Source organism: Lethenteron reissneri, chromosome 26, assembly GCF_015708825.2.
Source record: "Lethenteron reissneri isolate LAM-NWPU_2019-01 chromosome 26, ASM1570882v1, whole genome shotgun sequence".
Taxonomy (NCBI): domain Eukaryota; kingdom Metazoa; phylum Chordata; class Hyperoartia; order Petromyzontiformes; family Petromyzontidae; genus Lethenteron; species Lethenteron reissneri.
The window spans coordinates 25,853,824-25,859,823 of NC_083804.1; positions in this window are offsets into that span (position 1 = coordinate 25,853,824).

Sequence of the window (6,000 nt, forward strand, 5' to 3'; positions counted from 1 at the left end):
CATCGGCCTCCTGCTCACGTAGCCACACCGAGTGTGGCAAATGCAGCGTATCGTCGGCGCCAACGGGTACATCCTGGCCTTCATCGTTCGACATCGCCCCCATAACCGGACAGGGCGAGGTAGGCAGTGCTGCACAGCAGTGCGTACCCGTCAGACAGGCGCAGAGAGGAGTCGGGGGCAACCTGGAGAGAGCGGCCGCGTTGCCATGGCGAGTACCCTTGCGGTACGTGATATCGAAAGAAAATTCCTGTAATGATTCCAACCACCGAGCCAATTGACCCGATGGTTCCAATTTCAACGAATATTGTAAGGCCGCGTGGTCAGTGTGCACGAGGAATTTCCTTCCATACAGGTACGGCCGGTACTGGCGAACAAAATGTACGATTGCTAACAGTTCCCGTCGTGTCACGCAATATCGCGTTTCGGCAGGGGACAGAACCCTGCTGCCGTATGCCACCACTCGCTCGACCCCGTCTTTCCGTTGCGACAAAACGGCTCCTATGCAGATATCGCTAGCATCCGTGTCAAGGATGAACGGCTGGGAAAAGTCCGGGTAGTCGAGCGTCGGCGCGGTGGCGAGGTGATCCCAAAGAGATTGAAAAGAGCGCTCCTCTTCAGGGCCCCATTTAAATCTCAGATTTTTCCCCGTCAGAACATGCAGTGGCTTAGCCAGCGTCATGAAGTTCTTAACAAAACGGCGATAGTAGGATGCGAACCCAATAAACCGCCGTATGTCGCCCACCGAAGTGGGCGTGGGCCACTCTCGGACACACGCCGTTATCTGAGGGTCCGTGGACACACCGTCCGAGCTGACGATGTGACCCAAGTATCGGACAGACCGTTGCAAAAGGTGGCACTTTATCGGTTTAAATTAAAGGTCAGCCGAGCGCATCCTCTAAAAGACAGTTTTCAGGCATTAGAGGTGTTCTTCGAACGTGCGGCTGAATACGATGATATCGTCCAAATATATGAGGCATGTTTCCCACTGCAGCCCCGTTAGCACCAGTTCCATCAAACGTTGGAACGTCGCCGGTGCCGCATTCAAGCCCATAGGTAAGCGGTTAAACTCAAAGAGGCCTTGTGGCGTGCGGAACGCCGTTTTTGGTTTGGACTCATCATCGAGGGGAAGCTGCCAAAACCCAGACAACAGGTCGAGGGTGGAGAAAAAATTTGCCCCTGACAAAGCATCCAATGAGTCGTCCATCCGTGGCAAGGGGTATGCATCTGCCATGGATATATTATTCAATCGGCGGACATCTACACAAAACCTCATCCCACCATCCTTTTTCTTAACCAGCACCACCGGCGCGCCCCAAGGACTGTTGGACGGCGCAATTATATCGGCCGCCAACATGTCTTCCACCGCGCCGCGCACGTGTTCCCTTTCAGCAGGGCTCATGCGATATGGGTGCATACAAATCGGTCCCGCCGCACCGGTGTCAATATGGTGCGACAAGAGCGAGGTATGGCCCAGATCCTAATCGTTTTTACTGATAACGTCAACGTACTCCAACAATAATGAATGCAAAGCACTCCTTTGCGTGGCTGACAAAGATGTATTTTCCCCACACAAATCTGTGATCCATCGATCGTGTGAATGATCGTATCGAGGCCCGACAGCGGCCATGTTAGTGGGTGGTTTACCCTCAAAGTTGGTGAAATCGGTAGTGGCGTGAGCCAATACCGATCCAGCCGGGATGACGACCCGGTTCGGGCCCCCATTTAACACTTGTATGAACGGGGCCTGACCAGGCCGAACGATAGTTTGAGCCGCTACTAGGGAAAAGGATCTTGCCACTGAATTCGACGGGGACAACAGCACACCCGTCGCACCGTCCGCAGCATCCAAACGCTTTCAGTAATGCAGCAAAACAAGTATTGGTGAGCCCGACGGCACCTCGACCGTGGCAGCAACAATCGCGTTAACCGCGTTACCCGGGGGCGAACGGCCCAGCAGGGAAGGCAGGAACGACATCCTACGGCCCCCTGGCATTTCTAAACAACCTTGGTCGACGAGTATCTTAACTGGCATGCGGCGCAAGAAATCGGTGCCCAATAGGCATGGGACGGCCATTGAACGAGAAATCAACACTGGTCCCTCTGCGGTGATATTCCCGATAGCAATGCGCACATCAACTTGCCCCAAAATACCCATGCTACCCCCATTAGCAGCAACGCACGCGTCATTAACCGGTCGGATCCGTGACGTAGGAATGGACAGGAGATGAAAAATTACATCGGAAATTATGGTGGCAGACGCGCCTGTTTCCACCAAAATACGAACATCGACGCCATCGATGGTACCCCGTACTGTCGAGGACCCCGATGCGGCAGCCACCACCCTACGGGCCAATTTTCTCCATTGTCTCGCAGAGTGTGGCATCGCCACAGGTACACCACAATTACCATTGGGAGTGCAAACATGTTTGCGAGTGGATGGGTGATGTGACAAGACCTGCCGGGTGTCCGATGTGTGCCGACTTGCCCGAGGTTGCCGTGGATCCGCATCCGGTAGAGGAGATGGAAGCCGGCCCGATGGGAGCTGAGAAGGCAGAGGTCAGCAGCGGAAATCCCGGGTGAAATGGCCTCGTCGGCCACACTTGAAGCACGTGGCCGCCGTCACCCGGTGGTCGCTCGTCCCGGTCTTTGCACGTGGTCGTCCGGCCCCATCACACCGCTCGCGCGGCCGGCGTTTCGGGGCCCAGCGAGGAACAGCAGCCATCACCTCGTCGTCGCTGGAGTCATTGGAGCCGTGGACGACCCGACTTGGAGACCACCCCAATGGTGGACCATCTATTTCGGGATTCCCCGTCCATGCCGCCATCTGATCCCAGCGTTTTAGGTTAAACTTGGCGTCCAAGTAGCGCGCCACCCATCGCGACGTAAGAGGTTCGTGTCCGCACAGTGGCAACGAGATGTTAAGTTCCTGGGCCAGCTCAATCATTCTGGAAAGGATGAGAGGATCCAGGAGATCAGCTGACGAGTCGGGGTAAGCGGCCATGGCAAGCGCTAACAGCGCCCCTCGGTACGCCAAGGGCGATTCCTCTGGTCCTCAACAACGCGACAAATTTCCTTGTAGCAGCCGTCGGCGGTTCGTAAAACTCCGCCATTTCCGTAAAAGCGTCATGCAGCGTCTTCTTCTTGCTCGCCAGGATGGATCGGAAGACCGCCAAGGAGACATCATCCAGCAGCGTGGGCAGCGCCTCCAGTGCGTCCACCTCTGTCCATCGCACCGACCGAAAGGATGAGCCGAAGCGCCACGTGAACGCACTCCAATCGCCTCCAGCGACAAATTCCTTTATTTGAGGAAAGCGATGTCCGCGGTGAATGTCCAACGCCTCGAGCGTCCCCAATCCTGCTACCCGTGTATTTCGCGGCTCCGTCAGAATGGCGTCAGGCGTGGCATCAGGCCCGCTTAAGATGGCGCCCGGCGGCCGCATGTCGGCAGCCCCGCTCAAGATGGCGGCCGCATGTCGGCAGCCCCGCCCAAGATGTCGTCCGGCGGCCGCGTGTTGGCAGCCCCTCCCAAGATGGCGTCCGGCAGCTTCGTTGCAGCAGCCCCGCCCAAGATGGAGGCCTCTCCCTCCGCGGCAGGAGCAATGGCGGACGTCGAATCCCGCTGAAAATCCTGGCCATCGGCTCTTGGTTGCATTCCACGCAGCCGACCGAGTGCCCCTGAAGATGCGACCACTGTCACCAGATTCAGAAAAATTGCACGGAGCGAATCAATTTGCTTCGCCAGTCGCCGCCATCTCTCATCCGCAGTCGAGGACATAGCTTCTCCAGCCTGTCGGCGATGAGCGGCGTCGGGGAGAGCAGCAGCCGGAGGCAGAGGACCCGCAGTTCCCAGCAGCTCGTCCGCCTCAACTTCTTCCTCCGACGGAGGGTTCGGTGGGTTCTTCTTCTTGAGGTGCTTGGACATCTTAAAGGATCGTCCAAACTGTCTCAAGAGATACTTCTGACACCAATGTAATAAAGCTTGTTGAGGCGACTTCTGGAATCTGTCTTTTATTCAACTTGTATTACAGCTTTTCCCTCACGCTGCTGACAGGCAGTGTGAGAGGGACAGATAGAGAGAGAGACACACTGCCACGTGGCAACCGGGAGCCCCGCTCCCGCGTGGCTCCCTTCCTCTGTTCGTTCCTCGTAAGCTGCCGGGACCACGCCCCTGACTCATCTCCCCATTGGCTGTGGCCAAAGCCAGCAGAACCAATCCCCTACTTACAGCTGTCACCTTTCCATTACGTCAGGGCCACGCCCCTAGGCTTCCCCCCATTGGCTATAAACCAGGACCGGCAGAGCCAATCATCATGACGAGTTGTGATATGTCATTTAGCCTGATATATCCTCACATTACAATAATAAGGCTAAATCACCAATCCTGAATAAACACAAACCAATAATATGTCAGTCATACCTAACCAAGATGGAATGTACTCCATAGAGAAAGAACCTCCCAACCGCCTTTGTCTTCCCACAGCATGGATAGCAAGATTTGCACACAAGCAAAGAATCATCAAACCTCGATGGAAATACCGTGAACCCGGCTACAACATACCTTGAATCACTTACAATCAAAATTACAATAATGCTATGAGAAATAAAGTGAGTCTCATTTTAACTTCCAAACAGAAAACGGAAAAACTTGGAAGTTGTGTGAGACAAAGTAACACCCACCACGAGGAAGACCCCCCCCTTCCAGGTTAATTATTGCAGAGGATGAACGGAAAATCCGGCACAGCTGCTTCGTTTGAATAACTTAATTATTCCAATAAATCAGAACACACACACGGACACGCATGCAGCTGTGTCAACACACAAGCGAACGAAACAAAGGTTGGTTCCGGCAGGTGTGCCAAGCAGAGAGATTTTTCAGATATAAGCAGCGACACGGCCATACATCGAAGACATCATCACCACCAACGGAGGAGCATCATCATCACCACCGACGCAGGAGATCATCACCACCGACGCAGAAGAAGACTCAGCAAAACTCAACAAGTATGGAGGGGCTCGCTGGGTAGCGACATGCTAAACCAAGCAAGAATTCTGTGCCAACAGAAGAAGTATCACGACACCGAGCCACCGCAGTGCGAGTGAGACTGGCGAAGATTCCAGTTATCACTCGTGAAATAGCGAAAGCGCCCAGCGTCTGCCATCACCGAACGAGAGCATCGTTCATCGCCAGAGCACCCGGAGCCGGAGAGCGCGCACAGCCGCGTCGCCCAGTGCCCAGAGCACAAAGGTGCCAGCCACCAGCGCACGAGCGAACGAGCACCGGGCACCACCGGGGGCCACTGGGCACCACCGAGCGTCACGAGCGACCGAGCCTCTCCAAGGACAGCATCGGGCCGACGACGCTCAGCTAGCAGCGGAGAAAGCCGACGGCTCGCTGCAGCCACGCCCGAGCGAGAGGGAACTTCTCCGAAGCCGTTCGTATCCCACCCCCCACGCTCACAAACCCACGACGCACCCGACGTCTGCTCCCCCAAGAATTTATCAAGGGGACAATCAAATGCCCCCACACAATGGAACCGACCCTAGCCAATCATAAGAAGACTAATTATAAAAGTGTATGAACTATCAGCTGGCCGTGAAGGCATCGTGGCTCATCGAGTGATAAGAATACGTTGTTTATAAGTGCCTTAGTCGTTTTTTTAATTTGTTTTATTCAGTTTTTTTTAATCGCATAAATTACCAATAGATTCATCGATGTAAATAAACTTTCGAAACCTTCATCACGATTCTACACGCTCACAGAGAGAGAATATTGTGTTAAACCTGTTCCTTTGCCATATAACCCTGTCCACGAATTAATTCAAGCTTAGCCAGAGATATGAATCTACCGTAAAAGGGCACGCCCACCGTCGCACACCATTGTTCCAAGACATTTCGTTGAATATATAATATTGCCGATTAATCTATTGACGTATACTTTGCCTTTGGGGTATAATAATTGCTTTTATTGCCTTTCGTATGACTATCATTGCATACCTGTTT